The sequence below is a fragment of the Quercus robur genome, chromosome 10 (genome assembly GCF_932294415.1).
Source record: "Quercus robur chromosome 10, dhQueRobu3.1, whole genome shotgun sequence".
Classification (NCBI taxonomy): domain Eukaryota; kingdom Viridiplantae; phylum Streptophyta; class Magnoliopsida; order Fagales; family Fagaceae; genus Quercus; species Quercus robur.
In genome coordinates, this window is record NC_065543.1 from 7,319,232 (window position 1) to 7,345,530 (window position 26,299).

General features: G+C 39.4%; 1 pseudogene; it reads left to right on the top strand.

The window, feature by feature from the left end:
* The window catches only part of LOC126703630 (endochitinase EP3-like), a 37,210-nt pseudogene extending 25,428 nt beyond the window's left edge, over positions 1-11,782 (top strand).
* Positions 11,783-26,299: the final 14,517 nt, after the last annotated feature.

Genomic DNA, 26,299 nt, shown 5'->3' on the forward strand with positions numbered 1-26,299 from the left:
AATGATAGTGAAGTTCATGTCTATCCAGGGTGTATAGTCCCAGAAGGCCACCTCACTTTGAATTTCACCTAGCACCCTATTCCACAGTAGGCTTGTATAGTTATAAATGTTAATTTACCCAAGGCATGTGGTCTGAGAGACCCAATATTACTAAGGTTTTGTTTAGCACTTAGAGAAATAATGGGAAATATTAATTTACTCAAGACATGTGGTCCGAGAAGTCAGGCATGACTAATGTTCTGTTTAATACTTAGAGAAATAATGGAAAGTATTAATTTACCTAAGGTATGTGGTACGAGGGGCCAGACATGACTAATGTTCTGTTTAATACTTAGAGAAATAATGGGAAGTATTAATTTACCTAAAGTATATGGTTCGAGGGGCCAGACATGACCAATGTTCTGTTTAATATCCACTCAAGTAATCAGGAATATTAATTTACCTAAGGTATGTAGTTCGAGGAGCCAAACATGACCAAGATTCTATTTAATATTCATATGGGCAATCAAAAATATTAATTTACCCAAGGTATGTGGTGCGAGAAGCTAGACATGACCAAGGTTTTGTTTAATATTCATACTGGCAATTGACGCAACGTATAATGTCATAAATGAAAATATGGCAGAGCTGCCTTTCATTAATAATAGTACATTCATAGGTTATTTACATTCCAAGGTCGCGGTACAACTTTTTCGTCTAGATCTTCTAGAAATTATGCACCTATGCCTACTACCGAGATGATATGGTATGCCCCTTCCTAATTGGGTTCTAACTTCCGTTATGTTGGGTTTTTTGTAGTACCCATAACCTTTCTCAGTACCAAGTCCCCAGGGGCTAATGGCCTTAACTTTACACTTGAATCATACCCCTGTTTTGAGCTTTTGCTGATAGTATGCTAATTGAACCATGGCATTTTCCCTTCGCTCCTTGACTAGATCTAGGCTCTTTTCTAGTAGGTGGTCATTGTTGTCTAGAGTGAATAAGTTAGTCCTCAGCGTTGGGAATCTAGTCTTTAGAGGAATCACAGCCTCAGCCCCATAAGTCATTGAAAAGAGGGTCTCCCCTGTCGACCTACGAGGGGTAGTCTGATATGTCTAGAGGACATGTGGAAGCTCATCCCCCCATTTGCTCTTTGCATCATCCAACCTCTTCTTGAGTTTGTTCACTATGACCTTATTGACAGCCTCGGCTTGCCCATTTCCTTGAGGATAAGCTGGAGTGGAATACCTATTCGTGATACCCAATTCACAACAGTATCTTCTAAAAGTTTTGCTATCAAACTGAAGTCCGTTGTTTGAGATGAGGGTATGAGGAATCCTAGACCGAGTAACAATGTTCTTCCACACAAACCTTTTGTCATCCACATCCCTAATGTTCGCTAGTGGCTCGGCTTCAACCCACTTGGTAAAGTAATCAATGCTGACCAAAAGCCATCTCCTGTTTCCTGTTGCTTTAGGGAAGGGCCTTACAATGTCCAAGCCCTACTGAGCGAAAGGCTTGGGACTAAACAGAGGATTAAGTATGCCCTTTGGCTGATGAATGTTGGGAGCGAATCTCTGATATTGGTCACACTTCTTCATGTATTCTTGTACTTCTCTTTGCATATTGGGCCACTAATATCCCTAAGTAAGGGCCCAATGAGACAATGACCTGCCTCCTGTATGGTTTCCACAAATCCCTTTGTCCAACTCTTCTAAGATGCATAGTAGATATGGCCCAAAAAAAGAGAATTGGTACAACTTTTGGTCCTCAGACAGCCAAAATCGAGGAGCCTTTTTTCGCATTTTGTCAGCCTCCCTTTTTTGCTTGGGCAAGATGTCATCCTTAAGGAATAGGACAATAGGATCCATCCAACTAGGTCCCACTCTAAGTTGATGAATTTGGACCTTCTCCCTCTTCATCTCGGTAGGGTTGCATAGATCCTCAACCAAGATGACCCGAGGTAGACTCTGCGCCGAGGAGGTTGTAAGAGTGGCAAGAGAATCAGCATGCGTATTTTTACTTCTAGGGATTTGGTGCAAGGAAAAAGAGTTAAATTCTTATTGCAAGAGCCTAGCCTGGTTTAGGTACTCTTGCATTCTCACATCCTTGACTTCCAGTTCTCCCTTTACTTGGCCTACAACCAACCTCGAATCCGAAAATATCTCCACTATTCTTCCTCCCATTTTCTGAACCACAACCATCCCCACCAACAAAGCCTCGTACTTAGCCTAATTGTTCGTGGCCGAGAAGCCCAGTCTTAAAGATTTCTCAATGATGATCCTTTCGAGAGACACTACAACCAGCCCCACTCCTAATCTCCTTTGGTTTGCTACGTCGTTAACATACACCTTTTAAGATAGAGGGACCCTACAAGGAGATCATCCCAAGTGATTTTCCATCCATGCTTGGCCTTTCACCGTTTTCTTCAAATGAAGGCTCGGTAAACTCAACTACTAAATCGATAAAGACCTGGCCCTTTGTAGAGGTGCAAGGCATGTATTTAATATCGAAGGCTCCTAGGATCGTTGCCTATTTTGCAGCCCTCCCTATGTAATCAGCTTTCCAAAGCAGTGATAGGAGAGGGAGTTGGGTTAGAACCACAATAGTGTGAGCTTGGAAGTAATGTGAGAGCTTCCGTGTAGCATGCACTACTGCTACGATGGCCCTCTCTAATGGTAAATAGTGAATCTCTGCCTCATGTAATGATTTGCTCACATAATAAACTGGTCTCTGCACCCCATCATCATCCCGCACTAGTACCAGACTCATCACATGCGAGGCTACAGTGATGTAATCGAATAAAATCTTCTCCTATTTGAGCTTGGACATAATAGGTGGCCGGGAAAGATATTTCTTCAACTGTTGGAAGGCCGAGGAACACTCCTCCATCCATTCAAATCCCTTCCACTTATGCTGACCAAGAAATGAATTGATTCAAAGTGGTAGTCATTCTGTCAACTTCTGGACCTCTTTGGGATTCCAAGGAGGCTACAGGTCGTTAATGGCTCTAATCTGATCAGGGTCAACTTCGATTTTGCGGTGGGTAACCATATAACCCAGAAATTTGCTAGAGCCTACGCCAAAAGAACACTTAGTGGCACTAAGATGCAGTTTATGTTTCCTTAGTATCTCGAAAATATTTCCGAGGTCATCTATATGCTTAGACTCTAGTTTACTCTTTACCACCATATCATCTATGTACACCTCAATATTTTTGCCCAACTGAGACTCAAACATCCTGGTCATCATCCTCTGGTAGGTAGACCCTGCATTTTTAAATTCGAAAGGTATTACTTTGTAGTGGTAATTCTCAGTGGGTGTAAGAAAAGCAGTTTTTTCCTGATCGTCCAAAGCTAACGGTATCTGATGATAACCCTGAAAGGCGTCTAAAAAGCTCATCTGAGGATGGCTTATAGTAGCATCCACTAATTGATCTATCTGAGGTAGGGGGGAAAGGGTCTTTTGGGCAAGCTTTATTTAAATCTATAAAGTCCACACACACTTGCCACTTCCCAGTTTTCTTCTTCACCACGACTGTGTTGGCCATCCACTTGGGGTAGAATACCTCCTTTATGACCCCAACCCGCTTGAGCTTGAGTACTTCCCCCTTGACGGCATCAGAATGTTCCCTAGATGAGCATCATGGTGGTTGCTTCTTAGGGACGGTAGATGGATTGACGTTTAAATGGTGGCAAATGAAATCTGGATCTACCTTAGGGGCATCGTAGGCATTCCATGCAAATGCATCAACATTTTTCCTAAGAAAATCCATTAGCTATTGCCTCTTCTGAGAAGGCAACTGAGCTCCAACCTGAAAGAACTTCTCCTCATCGTTGCCAATAACAACTTTCTCTAGTTGCTTTCATTGAGCCCCCTTTGCCATTTCCCCTGTAGACAACACTGGCACCCTTGATTGCTATAAATCCTGCTCGGCAAACCTCGAGGGTTCGCCTCTAGCTTGATGTCTAATTGCGGCCACCAAACATTGTCTAGCCACAGACTGGCTTTTGACCAGCTCCTCGACTTGGTCCCCTGATGGGTACTTCACTTTCAAGTGAAGGGTGGAAGACACGGCTCCCAGGGCATGAAGCCAAGGTCTTGCCACAATAGTAGTATAGGGAGAGTAGGCATCTACTACGATGAAATTCATTTCCATGACTTCTGACCTTGCCTGAATAGGCAGTCTAATTTGGCCCTTCCGGAAAATAATCTTCCCATTAAACCCTATCAGAGGGGAGTCATAGTAGGTTAGATCCTCGGGTCTCAGCTTTAGTCCCCTAAATAGGTCAAGATACATGATCTCTGCACCGCTGCCCTGATCTACCAGCACCCTCTTCACATCATACTCTCCTATCCTGAGAGTAACCACCAGGACATCATCGTGTGGCTGCAAGGTTCCAACTTTGGCCTCATCAGATAAGCTTAAAGCTGGTCGGACCTCCACTCTACTCCTCTTTGAATTAGGGGGTAAGTCTTCGATAAATGGCTGAGCTATTGATAGCATCCTGGATGGCTGAGAACTAGTTCTCTCTAGAGCAACAAGAATGACTTTAATTGTACTAAAGATGGTCTTATAGAAGCGTCTCTCTGAGCCCCCAACCCTACCTGACTACTATGCCCATTGGGCTGATATAGGAATTGCTTTAACTTCCCAATTTTAACCAACTGCTTCATATGACTCCACAATGTCTTGCAATCTTCAGTGGTGTTCCCTCGCTCTTGGTGGTACTGGTATTAAAGACTTTGGTTGCGCTTCATGGGGTCTTCTCCCATCTTGTTCGGCCATTGAAAGTATGGCTCGTTCTTAATTTTCTCTAAGATTTGGTGTACTAGCTCTCAGAACACATTACTGACTACCTAAGTAGTGGTAGACCCAGAATGCCCCGTAAAGTCTCTCTGAGATCGGTTGTTATTGTACCTATCTGACTTGAAGTCCCTTTTATCTTGAGGGACCACTTTAGCTTTCCTCTTTCCCTATTGCTGGTCTTCCTCGACTCGCTTATACTCATCAATACGGTCTATGAGCTGACGCATACTCCTAACCGTTTCTTAGTCAAAGACTTTCTCAGATCATGCTCAGCGAGCAAGCTGAACTTGAAAGTCCTTATAGTCACGTCATCAAAGTTCCAATCTATCTCGTTGAACATCTCCCAGTACCTGTCAGAATATGTTTTTAGAATCTCCCCCTCTCATATGGTCATAGACTACAGGGAATCCAAGGGCCAAGGAACCCTACTGCAAGTCACAAAACGAGCCCCAAAGGCCCTAGTAACCTTCCTTTAGACCATTGAACCATCTCATTGCCATGGGCCCCAAACTGGATGGGAACACTTTGCACATCAAGGCTTCGTTCTGGGAGTGAATGGCCATTCGCTGGTTGAAATGGCTAACATGCTACACATGGTCCATCTTGCCATTATACATGGTGAATGTTGGCTGAGTAAACCGCCGATGAAGCTTTCCCCCTTCAATTCTACACATACACAATGATTTAGAGATCTAGTTAAGAGCCTTGCTCATAGCATCATTGCTCGCACCTTCGCAAGATGGACTTTTACTTCTCCGTTTGTAACGATGGTCCTCCCCGTACAAAAAAGACTCATTGGGAGGAGTCTTGGACCTGGGCCTGTAGCTACCATCTCCATGATCATCAGAGGAGGGATCAGAATCTGAGGGAGTCCTTCTCTGTTGCTCGTGGCGTAGCCTCCTGTGAAGATGGTCAATCACCAATTGCATGCTTCTGGTATTTTCCTCATGAGATATGTAACTCCTGCCTCGAGACTGGCTCCTAGTAGTATGTGTGGTGTGCATACTAATCTCACGGTCTCTCTTTCGCTCAAGGTTGAGGAACTAGTCTTGACGTTGGGAACCAATAGACTCCTCCCAATCTTGCCTTGATCCTACCATGGTTGGACGTTGAACTCACTAAAGCTCAAGCCTTTCCCATAGACAGCGCCAATTGTAAGGGTGGTGTTTTGGTTTCTGAGCCCAAGGGGTAGAAGAATCCAGGCCCAAAGATCCTAATACAATAAATTTGTAGAGAATAGGCTTAAAAGTTAGGCTTTAATGGATCAGGCAACACGCTTATTGGATCACAAATATTAAGAAAGCAAAGAAAGACAAGTTCTAAGCAAGGAAATCATTCCTCGGCGAAGTCTGAGGAGAATGATTCTCGAAAATAGTTCTTTTGGACTTGGATACAATTTCAGTTCTTGTTGCTACAGTGTGTTCTTTACAGATTTTCCGATCCCCTCTCTCTGGAGGGTCTCTTACATTATATAGCTTCCTTTAGATGATCTTGACCCTCCATTTGTTGATCGTGCAGGCCACTACTTGAGTGTTTGTTCTATCAGACACATTTCCAAGCCTCTTGTGAGTAGGGGCAGCCAAGGTAGCGCTGTTCAGGGGTCTTCTCCACATAAATGCCGTTAGGAGATTTGGTGGGATGTATTAAATATGGTGGTAGCCACCATCCCTTTAGTCATGTCAGGGCTAACCCCCTCCCCGAAACTCTTTCTTTATAGTATGACCTCCTCTAATAACGTGCCACTAACATGGCCTTAGTGTTCGAGTGTGTGACCTCCTCGGCACGATAGTGGCACCCTTGGCCATGGGTATGACCTGTAGTGTAAATACCTTATTTCAATTCCTGTACCCCATAGTTATAATTTTTTCGAAATTTGTATTAAATCAATTAATTGATAAAAAATTTTATTATGAGAGGAATCTTTTTTTGCTTAAAATTTAAAATTTTGAGGAATCTAAAGATATATATATATATATATATATATATGATGTTGCATTATATTTAATTGTTTATATCATGTAAAAAATCATTTATCCCCCATATCTTTTAGATTGCTCCAAGAAATAATAGAGTGAGATTTGAATCTTGGATTTATTTAGACTCTCTACTATAAATGTCATGAGATGCCAATTAATTAAGTTTCAAGGTTCTTGAGATGGGTCTTGTTAAATAATTTTCAAAAGAACGCATACAAATATAAACTTAAATAGTACTCAATAACATAGTGGATAGTTGTTCTTCAAAATGGTTTCCATGACACTAATTTAAAACTAGTCAGTAGTCCATGCAATGAATAGAAAAATTTAACTTAATATGATTAATTTACTCTCTTTTCTTTTTGTCTAAGTATGAAATTTTTTATTATGGTAGCTATAGACATTTATTATGTATTTTGTTTATACATGAAACCATATATTTTAGCAAAGACCTTGAAAGTAACGTGACATAATATCATAAGGTCAATCAGAAGTCAATCTTCTTTGGATTTATATAGATTGTTATAGATATTAGATATTATTAAAGTTCGGCAGGATATAGACAAATTATTATTATTATTTTTTTTGCATTGCTAATCAAACAAAATTGCTACTTTCAATAATTGTAATTTTTTAGATTAAAAGAGGTTTGATTTGGCAAGTTATCAAGATTCCAAAGCTAGAAAGTTGGACAAACTGGGAACCAAAGCAGATATGCTTGACCTTGGGAAATCGGACCACTTCCTTAGTTAACTTGGGTGCGCAAATCTTGGCTGTGTCAGTGACGACTTGTTTCCCATAATATATTGTTTTGGTCCAAGAAAGCTTGCAGGAGTTAATCTGCATGAAGGCATTAAGAAACCATCAAAGCAAAAGTCGTTAAATTAATTGATCTAGTTCAACTTAATTAATAAAGACTACTATAATTTTAACAACTTGATATTGGTAAATTGACTAAGTCAAGGATAAAATTTTATAATTAATCTCAATTTTGGTTATGGTGCCGGAAGAGTTATCTAGTTTAATTTATTGAAAAAACCACATACAGTGGCCGGCTATGTATGGTGTGATTTTTCCATAAACTTAAGCCATTAGCATATTTAGTTTAATGCTAGTGCTAAAAAAATCATTCATTTATTTGTTAAATTTATTCATTAAACAAAATAATAAAGAAATATTCAAAAGAATATGAAATCAACTTGTGAAATAAATATTCTCATGGACTGTGTTCATTTAATGTGTTATTTTGACCTTGCTGTCTCCTTCTCTCTTTTGTTTTATATTTTATTTTTTAATGGAGAATGTTAAAGTTGCTACAAAATTTATTATATAACTTTTATAAATTGCTATGACAATGAATGTAATTAGTGGATTTAAAAAACGTAATAAAAAATATAATAAATGAATGTCAAAATTACATTTTTTGTGATGGAAAATTGTAAAAGTTGTAGTTTTTTTAGTATCACTTTTTCTTTATATAGTGTGCTTAATTGTTCAAGTATGTTTTTGCAACTCGATTAATGTACATGCGCGGCCAACCTTCAATGCTGGAGTAAATGATGAAAAGCTTATGTAATGCACTATACTGAAAAATTTGTAAATCCCTTAAGGACCGGGTTGGATAACTTGTTTAAAACATGTTATATATATAGTTTGTTTCCATAGTTTAGCCACTGTTTGCAAAATTGCACGTGTAACTTACCATTGCTTTGCTTAATATGTAACCACTCTTGGAAGAATGCAATTTCGGAATTTTGATTTCAAAATTTTCCACATTAGTCTGATGCGGCTACTTGAATAATGATTATAATTTAGGTACCAACTGTTATAAGCAGCCTCTACAAGAACAGAACAAATGCACAAATACCTTATTCAAAGAACGGAACAATGAGAGGTACTTGTACTATTGACAAAGTCAAATTCTGACAACAAGACCAATACCGTATACGCCATCTTGAAATTACCATTACTATCAAATTGATAGTGAAATTACCATTACCATTAACCCGGTTTTTCATCACACAATTATCTTCTTCAGTCTTGTTCACATACAGCTTCCCAAAATGGTTGCACTTAGTTTGAAAAAGAATTTACTAACCCTTGTTCTAGTCGGAATCCTACTCGGATTTGTGCCTGGATATGTGAAGGGTCAAAATTGTGGTTGTGCAGCAAACCTATGTTGCAGCCAATTCGGCTTTTGTGGCACCGGCAATGCCTACTGTGGCCCGGGCTGCAAAGAAGGTCCTTGTACTTCTGGATCACCTACTACACCAAGTACAAATGGTGGTTCAGTAGCTAATATCGTGACTCAAGATTTCTTTAATGGGATAATTAATCAGGCAGCTGCAAGCTGTGCAGAGAAGAACTTCTACACAAGAGCAGCTTTTCTTGATGCTCTCAATTCGTTCAATCAATTTCGAAATCTTGGTTCTACAGATGACTCCAAGCGTGAAATTGCAGCTTTCTTTGCTCATGTTACTCATGAGACTGGACGTAAGATATTGCCTATGTTGCACGGACACGGACATGGACATGGACACGACATGGGGATACGGCAATTTTTAAAAAATAAGGACACGACACGGCGGCTAAATAATTAATTAAATTATATATTTAGGCACATTTTTTAATATTTTTAGACATAAAATACATTTATGTCTAGAATTCAAATTATGTAACAACTACAAATAAGTAAATTAACACTCAAAGTAGTACAATAATACACATTAAATGTTTAGAGTACAAACCATAAAAGGATAACAAGTTCAACATCAAACTAAAAACATAAAAGGATAACAAGTTTTAAACTTTCAAGATACAAACCATAAGACACTAGCTTAGGCTTCTTCAATCTACGCGAAGATTCCTCAAACGCATCTTCTAATTTCTGCATTTCATCATGATACTCATCTCCAACCTTGGCACATGCTTGTATTCCAAACTTAGGCAGTTTTAACAAGTGTGCCTTCACCCTTGAATAAGACCTCTTGAAAGTTTTTTCACAATAGTTACATTTGAAAAAACATTCCCAACACCAACACTTGCTTTTTCTAACCTAGTAATAGTTCCATAGAGGAGCAGCAACAATCTCAGCTAATGATTTTTCACTTTTATTTTCAGTATTCATTTTAGTAAAATCACCTACAATATTTAACTTCAATAAATAAATAAAACTATACCAGGACACACAAAAACAAATTTATAAATTATAAGTTATAACTAATATATATATATATATATATAAAAAGGACAGAGGGCACGACAGAGGGCACCCACAGGCCACAGCAATAGTTAAAAAAAAAAAAAAAACAAAACAAAACGCGTTATAAATAAGTGAGTAACAGTACACCCACCCATTCACCAAAATTAACATCTGAAAGAAAGAAAAAAAAAAAATTTGAGAGAGAACAGAGAAGAGAATCGGACTTGTTGTCCGCGCCGAGAGAGATAGAGATTGGAAGGGACAGAGGGCACAGCATCGACATCGGAGCTCGCCGATCGGCCCAATTGAACTCCGACGAGCGATAGAGGGAGGAGCGACAGCGACAGAGGGAGGGTGGGTTGACTGTTGAGAAGAACTTGAGAGTTGAGATGTGTGGTTTCAACTTTCAATTTTCAGACTCTAAACATGCTTTATTGTTTTAGGGTTATCACAGAATCAACGGTATTGGTAAGTCCACTTGTCAAGATTTGTGATTTTTTTTACTACTGGTGTGTCAGACGCATCGGAACTGCGTCAGCGCCGTGTCGGAGCCGCGTCGGCACTGTGTCGGAGAAACGAAAAAAAAAAGGGACACCGCCGAACATCGGAATCTAACGCGTTGTACCCGTTCTGGTGTCTGACATGTGTCGGACACCGACACGATGCCAAAAATGGCGTGTCTGTGCAACCTAGGATATTACTTCATCCTAACATATATTAATTAATTTACTACATATCATACTCATGTTGAAATGCAATAAGAGATGCATGCACAAAACACTCATAATGTCCAATTTAGTTGATGTCATATTTTAAGTAATTAATTTCTGTCTCTAATAATAATAATAATAATAATAATAATAATAATAATAATAATAATAATGATATTCCATTAGTTATGTTTTTATAATTAATATCGTTATAAATTAGATAATAATTATTTTGCATTTAGGTTATTTTTGAATTGCATAATATATAGTATAAACCAAAATGCTTGTAGATCAGTGGTATTGTATGGTTTCTTTTTTAAGAATAATTATGGTTCAAATCATCATTCTCTATATGTTGTAATAACTTAATTAAAAAAATATAATATATAGCACACGATGAATATGTTGTCATATAGATCACTATTGATTATTTCTGCTTTATCAAGTTATACTTTTAAAGGTTAACTTATTTTTACTTTTTAGATCTAATTTTTACAAAGTGATAACTAAAAATTTAAGGGGTACGTCTATCTTCTACTGTTTATATTTTTTAACTAAGCAACTTTTCCCTATAGTCAGACATATATGATCATAAACATACAGGTTTGTGCGTTCTAATAAGTGATTTGATAATTCATAGTTTAAAGAACAAGTTTACATGAAAGGTGAAGCACAATTAATACGTTTATCTTTGGGCAGATTTTTGCTACATAGAAGAGGTTAACGGTGCATCACAGGACTACTGTGACAAGACCCACACACAGTATCCATGCAACCCTAACAAAAAATACTTTGGCCGTGGACCACTTCAGCTAACATGGAACTACAATTACGGTGCCGCTGGACCTAGCATTAAAATCGACTTATTAAACTCTCCTGAAACTGTTGCTACAGATGTGGCTGTTTCTTTTGAGACTGCCTTGTGGTTTTGGAAGACCAATGTTCGTCCAGTCGTAAGCCAAGGTTTTGGTGCAACCATTCGAGCCATCAATGGTGACATTGAATGCAATGGTGGAAACCCTAGTACTGTCCAAGCTCGCGTCCAGTACTACATTCAATATTGTAACCAACTGGTGTTGCTTCAGGCGATAATCTCTCTTGCTAGGAGCACCATTTGTTTACTTGTCTGTACCAATGCTTGTTTTGATTTGATGTTTGGAGTGGAAGGAAATAAATGATGCCAACTAGCTAGCCTTGTTGGTAAAATTGGGATCAAGTTTCACTTGCACCCTGCTGCTTAGGAGAGAACTCTCTCATTGTATGGCCCATATAGTTTCAATGGGCACTTTAATAATAAAGAAAATAAAGAATGCTGTATATATATTTGCTTCCTTTACAACTCGGTGTGTCTGTTTGTTTTTCAATAATTTTAGAAACACCCCTTCTGTCATTATTGTATTTTTGCGAGTCATTGTTAATACTTAGATTTTTTGTTGAAATACATTTTCTAGACGGCCATTTATCTTTTACGACAAACCCCGGACAACTCCATCATAAAAATAGGTCATCTAATACTTTATTAGAGACACATTAATATTCTTAGATATAGAATGATTAAAATATAAACTATGAACATAATCCTCATAAAAATTTTTCCATCAAAGTATAAGCAATAATCCATAATTTTTTAAAACTAATAAGCACATAATGCAATAAACATTTGAAAATTAAAAGGTCTATTATCATTCACCAAGCTTGAAAATATAATTTGTGGAAGATCAATCATCATCTGCATTAATGTCCTCCATTTGAGAGTTACTTTCATTTTCAAGATCATCTTTTATGTCATTGTTCACATTGTAATCTCCTCCTCCAACATTGGCCTAAAATATTCGAGATAAAATGAATAAATATAAAAAATTTATTGCTATGCAAATTATATAAAGAGTGCATAACAACAAAGAACCAACTAAAAAATGTATTCATTTAACAACATCAACAACAATCACCATGTTAAATAATAATAATAATAATAGTCATTAACATCAAATACTACTATGCAAACACAAAAAAATGCATCAATAATAAATCCTTACACTGCCAAGAGACTTATAGTTCTCTTTTGAAAGAGAACTTCAAAGAATACATTCAACTCTATATGTAACCTAGCAGAGACGAAGCTAGGACTTAGAGTTAGGGGGGCAAAAGTATAAATAATATATATATTTTTTTGAAACTCCAAGTAAGCATTCATTTAGAAGAGAAATGCTATGTCCACAATATTTTCACTATATTTTAACAACATATCGTAAATGGTAGGTTATTATTGGTTGTTATGAGTAAGTAAAAAAGTAATTTAAGTTGTAGATTCAAATTAGAATCAATAACAATTTACCACATGTGATTTGTTGTGAAAATATTGTGAAAATGTTGTAGACGTAGTACTTCTCAATTTATAAAGTTAAGGTTTTTTTTTTTTTTTTTTGGTGTCTTGTGTGTTGTCAAATGTGTATGGGTGTTCACTTAGACTACTTAGAATTGGCTTAGGAATTTTTTTATTTTATTTTTTGTTTGTGTCTTGCGTGAGTTTGTTTTGGGGTGTTGTTTGGGCTTAAGTTTGTTATTGGTAAATTTTTTTGTTAAGCTTTTTAAATTTATTTCAAATTTTAGATCAAAATTTTTTTTTATAACCCTTAAAGAGATCAATAATATTGTTGAGAGGACAAAGCGCAAATTTATTGAAACAAATTGCTAAAATTAATACACACACATATATACTAAAAAAAATTTGAAAAAATTTAGGGGGGGACCACTGCCCCCAAGTCCAACTATAGTTCCGTCACTGTAACCTAGTGGGCAAAAAGAAATAGACAAATAATTGAAACAGAAGAGAAAATTTAATTATGGTAGCGGGGGAGCATTTGTGTAATTTAGCAAGTAACATGTGGTATGGATGAATGTGGTATGGAAAAACGAGTAAAAAGGAAAGACAAAGTGTAGGCAGCATGTTCATGTATGAATCTGCATTTCTTTCGTATGAACTGTGAAGTCCGAGAGAAAGAGAGAGAGAGAGAGAGAGTGAAGGTCACAGACGGGAAAGTTGGAAACAGATCCTCCCAATGATAATTGACAATAATTTCTCTGCGTTTCCATTCAAGTGTCCACTTCGCTTATTTTTATATTCAAACACATATAAAGATTATTACATTAATGATTGAATGAAAGATAAATGAAATGAAATGAATATGATTCGCGTTGGTGAGATTCATGGACCATGTTTACTCGTTAGGAGTAGGGTGGGTGTATACATATATGTAACGTGTTGTTGTGTTGGGTCAACCCAGTTTTTCATTTGTTTGGAGTTGGAGTTGCACTGATTAGTCGGTTTTGGTCAGCATGTTTAAGATTTAGGGCCAAACCCCATAAATTTTCACATTTAATTTTCTTTTTGGCCCATAAGGTTTGTCTAAAATTAGATTTAGGTAGAGATAGAGGCATAGACATGGCAGAAGAAGGTCCAACTTTGGAGTACACTCCAACGTGGGTAGTTGCTGTTGTTATCGTCGCCATTTCTCTCGCGGTCGAACGTGTCCTTCACTACACTGGCAACGTATGTCATCATCTCAATCTCACGCTATTCTTTTTTGCAACCATCATTTCAATTTCCTTAGTCTAAGACTACTTTGGTAAACTGATCATCATTATTCATATAATGACTCTCAAGAAAAAGAACCAGATGCTCTCTTTCAGGCCTTACAGAAGATCAAAGAAAGTCACCACTCTCAACTCTCAACTCTCTTTCTCTCTATTACATTTATATATACATACATATAGAGTAGGATAATTTAACCTAGTGGCCATGTACTAATTAATTAAAGTCAGTACCAAAATTTCTCTAAGACACGCCATTACATCGCTATAGTGCTATTACATAAAGGGTTTTATAAAACAAATCCTGTCAATTTGTCTACTACCTCATATATGGAAAATTAAGAAAAATATTCTAAATTGTATATTGTGGTGGACTCGAGTAACAGTAGTAGGCAATTTAAGAGAAGTTGTGACATTATTGTGAATTTTTGTTATAATCCTATTGTAATTCATCACTTAATTTAAAAGAAATCTTCCAAAGGTTTGAACGTACAAGCAAAATCACCATACAAGAACTATAGAATAAATCAAGTAAAAATAAAAATGAGTCTTGGATATTCTTATGGTTCAAATTGCTATATTCGCTATTTAAAAAGAAAATGAGTCTTGAATATACAGATGGTCCAAAGGCCTACAAAAGGGCGAACCAATGACCAAATAGTGGATGCTATGATTAATGGACGGTTACATTGGTGGCCTAAGGAATATTAGTAGAGGATGATATTGTAATGAAGCACGTGAGCGAGTTGACAAATTTTGCATAAATTATATTCAAGAAAGAATGATTGATGGGTTTATCTTAGTGACTTGGGATCTTCAAATAGGAAAACAGACCTGAAGATTGGAATCTACAAAAGAAAAGAAAAAATGAAGTGGAAAAATTTTATGTTTGTGTAAAAATCTAAAATAGTGACTGAATGTTGATGGATAATGGCCAATGATGGGTCAAAGGTGGTCAACAACTTAGTCGAGCGATGGTTGATAGTGACAGCTTGAAAGCCAGCAAAGACTATAGAAAAGTGATTCTAACAATGTGTTAAAACGTAAAATTAAATGCCAAAATATTGTTTGATTTGTCCCAAAAATTTGCATGAATTTATTTTTGCTTTATACTTTAAAAAAAAAAAAATTGTTTTTTTATTGCTAAACTAATAATAGTAGTCATGACTTCATCTTTGAACCGATAACCAGCATATTCAGAACCATATCTTATTTTGTATAAGTCTTCTTGGATTAGGGTTTTTGATTCTTTCTTTATTTGTATTTTACGACTTACGTCGTTAACAAGTAATTTTCAATGTCAAGACTCAAGGGGGACAAAATACAAGGTCTTGCCGCCGCGCGGCGTGAGTTACGACTAGATTAAATGAATGCATGTAACCAATATGTACAAGTTCTTTACATACAGAAATTTAGGCGTTGATACAGGTTTCTTACATCATACCCTATTGTCCTAATTGAAAAAGTTAAACTTGCTATTGCCCAATAGTTTGAGGGGTTTATATATATATATATATATATAGCAAGATGTGGGGACAAAAAATCTTGAACGGCCCATCACCGATGTTGGGCCCGCACACGGAAAGTCCCCCACAATAATATTTGTAGAGAGTGGGCTAAAAAAAGGCCAGCGTTGGAGCACGGGGGGCATTTCGGGCCGGACTACAGGTGAACCAATATGAGAAAGAGCTTTGGGCTGGACATTCAGGCCCTTTTATCTTGTATCTTGGAGGATTAGGCTCCTCGGATCATGTCCGAGGAGCGTTGGGGCTGTCCCTGGTCACCCGTCGGAGGGCCTTTACGTTATATCCGGCGTGTATTGTCCAGACATTCTCTTTCTTCAAGTCTTCCTCCAGAAGCTAGATGGATCCCCCCTCTTGGTCACATAACATTTTCTTTTATACTAGCCTACGTTCGTTGTCCTTCGTCCACGTGTAGGGTCGATCTTTCCCGGGCAGATATCTGTCCCATCAGTCTAATCCCTGAATTGTGGGAGCTGGTCCATAAAGCCTAAAAATCCGGATCTGTTTGGGGCGGTGTCATGTCAATGAAGGGCATTAAGGACTATTTCCGTGAGATATTTTCTGATCTTTCAAGTCTGCCTGCATCCCATTTTTGTTAATGGAGCTCTGAGCTTTCCGAGGACGGAGCGGTCCTCGGACGTGCCTTTGAACCATATCGGGCTCACTGTTTTTGGGCTTGGGCCCTGGCCTCCTTTAGTTTGGGGGCCTGTGGACTCCCTATAAGCGAGCAAGCCGGGCCCGTAGACGCTTGGGCCCCACAATAGCCCCTCGAAACCCTGCTGTCCGACGTCCTGGTTGGAGAGGTGGGTTTCGGTAATTGCGAGTTTTAATTGCGGCTCATTTAATTCGGCCCTTGATCCACGTTGGTGACTCTTCACCTCCACGAGGGCTGCGCCGGTCTACGAGCCGTTTTTCTTGGATTTACGTGCGTTGCCGTTATGCCGTGTGGTTATCCGCAACGTGCCTTTAATCCCTTACCATTTACGAGACCTTCCAGATGTAACGGTCACTGATGGTGTGGGAGAACGAAGCGGCGCGTCGTACTCTGGATTTCCCTGGGGATTTGAATGTGTCACATACCCTATCCTTCGTCCCCTATATAAAGAGAGAAAACAGTGGGTGACCCTTTCATATCCGAATCCCTCACGCTCTTCCCAGAATCCACTTCCTTCATCCGGTTACTCCCTATTCCATAATACTTATCTCATAGTAATCCACCATGAACAAACCCTTCCTTTCCCAGAAACGCCATATCCCAACAAAACTCGAGATGGCTCGGTCGGGGCAAGGGTGGCGGAGGCTCAAGATTTGCCTTCCCATTCTTTTAGCCAAAATCCGAAGCAGGGACTCGTCACACCCCATTCCTGGTGTGACTGAGTCGAAAACCTCCCTTGTCATCTCCATCTGCTCTCTCATGAGCATACCTAATAAGGCTCCCCTTTTCCCTCTTTTGCTCCTTTTACTTTCTTTTCATTGCTTCCCTCTTCTTCTCCTCCTTCCTACTCATGTCCTCCATCTTCTTTTTCCCTTGCTTTCTTCAGTGACAAGAGCTTGCTGAAGTGCTTCCATGTCTTCCAATTCTTCTTTCTTCTCCTTCATTATTTTTGTATAAGGATCTTCTCCGGATACGAGCAGTACTGAGGCATAGATTTCAGAAAGACTTTGAAGGCGAATTCAGAGGACACCTGATGGTTTATTTACTTGTATTACAGATATTGTTATTGTTTTAGCAGTTCATTTTTTGTATAGGCTTGTTTAAGCCCTTCCTTGTACGTTGTAACAATTTTTTATATTAATAAAAGTTATTGTTGTTCTACTTCTTATGTCTTGTTTATATATTTTAATAAGCATAAAAACGCTGCCCGGCATAATAGTATAGCATTTGAATCAATAATAACTAAGACCAAAGTAATCCTTAATAAAAAGATGCCACTATAACTTTAAAGAGATTAATGTTCGACATAACAATCCGACCGGTGAAGAGTGAGACTTATCTTAAAGTTAGTCGTGATGTGTGTTGAATGCTCGACAAGGTGTAGGAAGTAGTTGTCCGAGGACATATTGCCCACCGGGTGAATGGCCTCCTTAGGTTGACGATCATTAGGTTGCTCTGCCATCTCCACGATGCACGAGCCTTAATCTTTTTCCATTATTTAAACCGAAAAGATTCCTTCATTAGGGCAGTGGATTTCCCAAGAAGCCTGAGTCCGAGGACTTTGCAAAACCTGGGCTTTGTTCAGGACTTATACGTTTTATCTTATGTACTTGATTCCTCCCTTAGGCTTGAGTCCGAGACTTGTGTCTTTGTCGGTACTTGGTTCTCCCTTTTAGCTTGGGTCCGAGGACCATGCAAGCCTTAGGTTCTGTCCCAGACCATCGTCTGCATTAGTACTTGGTTTTCCCTTTTAGCTTGGGTCCGAGGACCATGCAAGCTTTAGGTTCTGTCCAAGACCAATATCTGCGCCAGTACTTGGTTTTCCCTTTTAGCTTGAGTCCGAGGACCATGCAAGCCTTAGGTTCTGTCCAAGACCAATGTCTGCACCAGTACTTGGTTTTCCCTTTTAGCTTGAGTCCGAGGACCATGCAAGCCTTAGGTTCTGTCCAAGACCAATGTCTGCACCAGTACTTGGTTTTCCCTTTTAGCTTGAGTCCGAGGACCATGCAAGCCTTAGGTTCCGAACAGGGTGTTCCTGAGCCTTCACGCAAAGCGGGCCTGGGCCACGAATCCAATGGACCCGCAGATTAAGAGATATTTCTGCAGCCTCTGGCCCTGCGGTATTTCACTGACGTCCCAAGGATCGAGGCGCGCCTTTACGAGGTCCCTCGAGTCTCTTAGTTGCAGTTGACGTTGGAAGTTGAGCCAAGACCACTTTGTCTGTAGTGCTCCTTGGGACGCCGCGTGAGTTGACTGCCATCGTCTTGTCTTTTCAAATAAATAGGAGGGAGAAAAGGTTGCTTTATATATACATCCCTTCTTCTAGTTTTCTCTTACATCACGCCTCCCATATCCGGAGTCCTCCTTTCTTGGCACAACATGTTGAAAGCGAGGGTTGGGAATAAAGAACTTCCTCCGCCGCGGAAGCGCCGTGTCTTTACGAGGCTTATAACAGTAAGGTATGGGCACAGGAAGCACAAGTTTAGGAGAGCACTCCATCTTCACCGAGAGGGAAAGGAATCTTCCCCTCTTTTAGTCAAAATCCGAAGCAGGTTCTGTCCATGCCAGAGTTTTGGTGCGGCAGAAGAAGGGTTTTCCTCCATCAGCGCCTCTGCTTTGCGGTAGGCGTATATTTAGAGAAAGCCCCATCACCTCCAACTCCCTACACCTTTTCTTCAACGGTGTCAGGTTTAAGTTGGGTCTTTTTGGCTGCCTGAGTTATGGGCAGATAAGTGTGCGGGGGAAGAATAAGGTCTCGGGGCTGTAGCCAACCTCTCCTCCGATATACCTCCTCGGCTTTCTCGAGCTTTCTTGTATTTTTCTTTTTCTTGCTTATGTGGTAAGCTCTGACGCAGGCTGATTCCAGCTTTTCGTTTGTACACTGTACTATTTCTTTATCGTAATAAGAATGGAAACTTCTTTATTTGTCTTGAGCACTGTTTCGTGAATGGGTGTGCCCTATGTGTGCGTTTCTTCAAGAATGTTTAGAGTAGAATGGCTTGAAGCGTAATTCAACTAACTCCGATTTACCAACACTACCAGGCATTATATCGATAATTCATATTACATCAAACTTTAAGAAAACTAACCGAGATATCAGTTGTATATTCTGTGATGAGCGCATGAATATCGCCCAAGGCTGATGATTTCTAAGCAATCCATCTGAGCAATTGACTGGGATATAGGGGACTCCGATGACGCTTACTTGTATTTGGTTTCCCCTTAGGCTTGGGTCCGAGGACCATGCAAGGCCTTGGTTCTTATTTGTACTCGGTTTCCCCATAGGCTTGGGTCCGAGGACCATGCAAGGCCTTGGTTCTGTCCGTTACTTTTAAGATGTCCTCTTTGTACTCGGTTTCCCCATAGGCTTGGGTCCGAGGACCATGCAAGGCCTTGGTTCTGTCCATTACTTTTAAGATGTCCTCTTTGTACTCGGTTTCCCCATAGGCTTGGGTCCGAGGACCATGCAAGGCCTTGGTTCTGTCCGTTACTTGTAAGAGTTCTTTTTATACTTGGTTTCCCCATAGGCTTGGGTCCGAGGACCATGCAAGGCCTTGGTTCTGTCCATTACTTTTAAGATGTCCTCTTTGTACTCGGTTTCCCCATAGGCTTGGGTCCGAGGACCATGCAAGGCCTTGGTTCTGTCCGTTACTTGTAAGAGTTCTTTTTGTACTTGGTTTCCCCATAGGCTTGGGTCCGAGGACCATGCAAGGCCTTGGTTCTGTCCATTACTTTTAAGATGTCCTCTTTGTACTCGGTTTCCCCATAGGCTTGGGTCCGAGGACCATGCAAGGCCTTGGTTCTGTCCGTTACTTGTAAGAGTTCTTTTTGTACTTGGTTTCCCCATAGGCTTGGGTCCGAGGACCATGCAAGGCCTTGGTTCTGTCCATTACTTTTAAGATGTCCTCTTTTTGTACTTGGTTTCCCCATAGGCTTGGGTCCGAGGACCATGCAAGGCCTTGGTTCTGTCCATTACTTTTAAGATGTCCTCTTTGTACTCGGTTTCCCCATAGGCTTGGGTCCGAGGACCATGCAAGGCCTTGGTTCTGTCCGTTACTTGTAAGAGTTCTTTTTGTACTCGGTTTCCCCATAGGCTTGGGTCCGAGGACCATGCAAGGCCTTGGTTCTGTCCGTTACTTGTAAGAGTTCTTTTTGTACTTGGTTTCCCCATAGGCTTGGGTCCGAGGACCATGCAAGGCCTTGGTTCTGTCCATTACTTTTAAGATGTCCTCTTTGTACTCGGTTTCCCCATAGGCTTGGGTCCGAGGACCATGCAAGGCCTTGGTTATGTCCATTACTTGTAAGAGTTCTTTTTGTACTCGGTTTCCCCATAGGCTTGGGTCCGAGGACCATGCAAGGCCTTGGTTCTGTCCGTTACTTGTAAGAGTTCTTTTTGTACTTGGTTTCCCCATAGGCTTGGGTCCGAGGACCATGCAAGGCCTTGGTTCTGTCCATGACTTTTAAGATGTCCTCTTTGTACTCGGTTTCCCCATAGGCTTGGGTCCGAGGACCATGCAAGGCCTTGGTTCTGTCCGTTACTTGTAAGAGTTCTTTTTGTACTTGGTTTCCCCATAGGCTTGGGTCCGAGGACCATGCAAGGCCTTGGTTCTGTCCATTACTTTTAAGATGTCCTCTTTGTACTCGGTTTCCCCCTAGGCTTGGGTCCGAGGACCATGCCAGGCCTTGGTTCTGTCCGTTACTTGTAAGAGTTCTTTTTGTACTTGGTTTCCCCATAGGCTTGGGTCCGAGGACCATGCAAGGCCTTGGTTCTGTCCATTACTTTTAAGATGTCCTCTTTGTACTCGGTTTCCCCATAGGCTTGGGTCCGAGGACCATGCAAGGCCTTGGTTCTGTCCGTTACTTGTAAGAGTTCTTTTTGTACTTGGTTTCCCCATAGGCTTGGGTCCGAGGACCATGCAAGGCCTTGGTTCTGTCCATTACTTTTAAGATGTCCTCTTTGTACTCGGTTTCCCCATAGGCTTGGGTCCGAGGACCATGCAAGGCCTTGGTTCTGTCCATTACTTGTAAGAGTTCTTTTTGTACTTGGTTTCCCCATAGGCTTGGGTCCGAGGACCATGCAAGGCCTTGGTTCTGTCCATTACTTTTAAGATGTCCTCTTTGTACTCGGTTTCCCCATAGGCTTGGGTCCGAGGACCATGCAAGGCCTTGGTTCTGTCCGTTACTTGTAAGAGTTCTTTTTGTGTAGTCTTTTCTCTATACTGATTTATTTTCGAAGGTCAACCCCTAGGCCAGGGAGGGAGGAGTAGGTTCGAGGCCGCAAGCCCCTAGAGTTGTCCGCTCCGTTGGCAGTGCAAGGCGTAGCCCCTAGACGAAGCTTATGGCGGAGCAACAACTGCACGTTGCCGGAGATGAAAAAAAAAACTCGTGAAACTCTGCTTGCTGGAGAGCTGACTCATGCGCCACCCGTGCCAACGCGCAAGCCTTCCCCACAGACGGCGCCAATTGTGGGGACAAAAAATCTTGAACGGCCCATCACCGATGTTGGGCCCGCACACGGAAAGTCCCCCACAATAATATTTGTAGAGAGTGGGCTAAAAAAAGGCCAGCGTTGGAGCACGGGGGGCATTTCGGGCCGGACTACAGGTGAACCAATATGAGAAAGAGCTTTGGGCTGGACATTCAGGCCCTTTTATCTTGTATCTTGGAGGATTAGGCTCCTCGGATCATGTCCGAGGAGCGTTGGGGCTGTCCCCGGTCACCCGTCGGAGGGCTTTTACGTTATATCCGGCGTGTATTGTCCAGACATTCTCTTTCTTCAAGTCTTCCTCCAGAAGCTAGATGGATCCCCCCTCTTGGTCACATAACATTTTCTTTTATACTAGCCTACGTTCGTTGTCCTTCGTCCACGTGTAGGGTCGATCTTTCCCGGGCAGATATCTGTCCCATCAGTCTAATCCCTGAATTGTGGGAGCTGGTCCATAAAGCCTAAAAATCCGGATCTGTTTGGGGCGGTGTCATGTCAATGAAGGGCATTAAGGACTATTTCCGTGAGATATTTTCTGATCTTTCAAGTCTGCCTGCATCCCATTTTTGTTAATGGAGCTCTGAGCTTTCCGAGGACGGAGCGGTCCTCGGACGTGCCTTTGAACCATATCGGGCTCACTGTTTTTGGGCTTGGGCCCTGGCCTCCTTTAGTTTGGGGGCCTGTGGACTCCCTATAAGCGAGCAAGCCGGGCCCGTAGACGCTTGGGCCCCACACAAGACTTTATGGAATGAAAATAAAAAATAAAAATCTATTACATGAATAGTCTTAGCCATGTAGCAACCAACTAGCCAAAACATTGCTCTTCTAATAAAACTTAGATATAAAACTCATAACTTCTTCAACCGACTAGTTCTCAATTTAAGAAATCTTGGCCATATATGACTTTGGCTAAAAACATGGAAACAATCGTTGAATATGAAGCTAATACATAAGATATTTAAAAGCTTAGAGCATATCTTGCAAGCTAGCAAGGGTCTCCCCCAACCTTAATTTACCTTCAGTGCTTTGGATGGCTAGGGATGTTAGCTTGAAAAAACCCCTGTTACATGACTTTGTAACAGTGTTTCTCAACTTTTGATACTATACAGCAATAGCAAGGCCTCATGAATAGACATGACAAAACAGGTCAAAATTTTCTGACCCGACCCGACCCGACCCGAAAAATACCTGTCCCGAACTCGATATTTTTGACCCGAAGCAAAATGGGTTGGCCCATGACCCAACCCATTTTTTTACAGGTCAACCCAACCTGACCCGTGACCCGACCCAACCTTGAACCATTTTTTAAACTTTTTTTTTTTTGGTAAAAAAAAAATAATAATAAAATTAAGACAATATTGGTTTAATTGTTTGTTGTGAGTTTTAAGGAAACAATTAAGACATTTACATAACTGTATGCAAATTAATTGAAAGATGAATGATTGAGTATTCTGTAATAAGTAAAGATTTTTAGATATCAAATAGCAAAGTGCATGCCAAGATAATCTGGTTACAGTACAGTTAAAAACATAGATTTAAAATTGAAGACATGTGTGAAAAACATTCACAAGTATGAAAATAGTGAAGCCAAAGTATCAAATTAACATAAATTATGAATGCTTAGACCTATTTTTTAACAATTTATGTCAAAAATAAATGACTTTTCAAAATAAATTATGATATTTCCTAGAGTGTGTGTTGCTTAACAATGATATGATATTCATAAAAGAGAGCATGCATAAATAAGTAAACAATAAAACTTTAATATATATCTTAAATTGAAATAGAGTGCCAACCACAATTGACAATAGATTATAAAATTACTTTTCAAGATTGTAAATTTCTTATATGTTTTTATTCTTTGTCAAATGAATTATCTAATAAGTCATTTGTAATTTTGTTTTATATTTTGGGATGTTGATATTGTATAGAAATAAAGCTTGTGTATTTGTTTTACTTATCTTTGTGTTATTTTGTTTTAGGGTTTGTATAATTTTAAAATTATTGAATAAGTATTAATTAGCGTAATTCATTCTTGATATAAGTAGTGAATTCAAAATAATGCATTTTACATCAAGTAATTTGTTGCATAACTTTCTAAATGGCAAATAAATGTTTTTATTTTTTATAAAAAAATTCATGTGAAAAATACGGGTCAGCCTGACCCAACCCGACCCGCAACCTGATTGACCCAAACCCCCTTTTAACTCGCTTAAAATGGCCCATTTTGACTCGCAACCCGTTTGACCTGCAACCCAATTGACCCGACCTGGCCGTTTTGACATGTCTACTCATGAACCCATGGATCAGCCAACAAGATACTCTCATATAATTGAGTTTTAGTTATTGTTAAAAACCAAAGTGCCGCGCGTGAATCATAATATTTTGCCATAAAAGAGAAAAAAAAAAATGTTGTGTGTTTGATATTACGTTATCTGCAAGTTTTTTAAACCTTAAGGGGTAACAACATAATACCACAAGCAAACTCAAACAAAAGTCCCTCTTTTTATATATATATATATATATATATATATATATAAATAAATGTTAGGTATAAGTATTAGTTTAAGAAGGATGTAGATAGGTATCTAAGAGCATTTGCAGCAGTGTAGTTATATTGCTATATTGCTATAATATAGCTACACTGCTGTTAAAATGATGCTCCAGCAGTGGAGCTAAATCTAAAAATTTTAGCTCCACTGCTACAGTGCACATCTAAAAATATATGTGCACTATTCATGAGGAGCAAAAAAAAAAAAACAAAAAAAAAAAAAAAATATATATATATATATATATATTTTAATCACCGGTGGATTAAAATAATACCTCTCAAGGCTCTCATTCACTCTCTCTCTCTCTCTCTCTCTCTCTCTCTCTCTCTGAACATTACTCTATCTCTCACTCTGGTCTCTCACTCTGGCCTCTCACTCTCTCACTCCAGCCTCTCACTCTCTCATTCCGATCTCTCACTTCGACCTCTCACTCTCTCAACTCCGGTCTGCCGTCGATCCACCCCTTCTACCGACCCAGCTCGCTGACGTGATCGGAGTGCTTGCTCATGGTGGTTTCTCTCAACTCCGGTCTCCCAAGCCGCTGATCCACCCCTTCTGCCGACCCAGCTTGCCGACATGATCGAAGTGCTTGCTCATGGTGGGTTTTTTTTTTTTTTGGCTGGTGTTGGTGTTGTTGGTGGTGGTTGTGGCTGTGGTTGTGGCCATGGCTGAGGAAAAAGATTGGAGATTTGGGTTTTTTTTTTCCCCTGTTGTGGACTGCTGGTGGTGGTGGTGTTGGTGGTGGTTGTGGCAGTGGAAAAAGATTGGTTTTTTTTTTTTTTTTTTTTTTTTTTTTTTTTTTTTTTTTTTTTTTTTTTTTTTCCTTCTTGTTGGTGGTGGTTGTGGCAATGGAAAAAGATTGGTGAATTGGTTTTTTTTTTTTTTTTTTTTTTTCTTCCTGCTGGTGGTGGTGGTGGTGGTGGTTGTGGCAGTGGCTGATGGTAGAGGTGGTTGTGGTTGGTTTTTTTGGGTAGTGGGATTTATTATTTTATTGTAGTGGTTATAATATTTTATTGTGATATTTATATTATTTTATTGTGTTGAAAGTTAAAATAGATCCACGGCTGCAGCATATGTATAGGTAAAATAGATAAAATAATTTTTGGTGGAGCTAAATAGCTAAATATTTAGCCCCACTGCTGTGGATGCTCTAAGGTATGTAGCATATGGGCAATAGTTTAGTAGAAGTAGGAATAATGACTTTTGATAATTGAAATGAGAAAATACTTCGGTAGGATTGCATGACTTTTTCGGTAAGAGAGAGTAATAAAGCAATAGAAATTGCAGGATGATGAAGGCCACGACTTTATGGAAAATATTTGAAAGAAGCATTATTTCGGGTTGATGAGGCTACGCATTGCCTTTTTTTTTTTTTTTTTTTTTAATATAATGTGCTTATTTTTGTTTAAATGTTATTATTTTTTCGGAATTCGTATTAAATCAAATAATTGATAAAAAAAAAATTTATTAGGAGAGGAATCATTTGTTGCTTAAAATTTAAAGTTTTCAGGAATCTAAAGGTATATATGATTTTGCATTATATTTAATTGTTAATATCATGTAAAGTCCTTTATTTTCCATACCTTTACTAGATTGCTCCAAGAAATGATAGAGTGAGATTTGAATCTTGGATTTATCTAGACTCTCCACCAGAAATATCATAAGATGCCAATCAATTATGTTACAAGGTTCTTGAAGTGAATCTTGTTAAAACTAGTTGGTAACTTGTGCAATGCATACAAAAATTTAACTGAATATGATTTTTTTTTTTGGAGGGTCTAAGTATGACATTTATGATTATGGTAGCTATAGACAT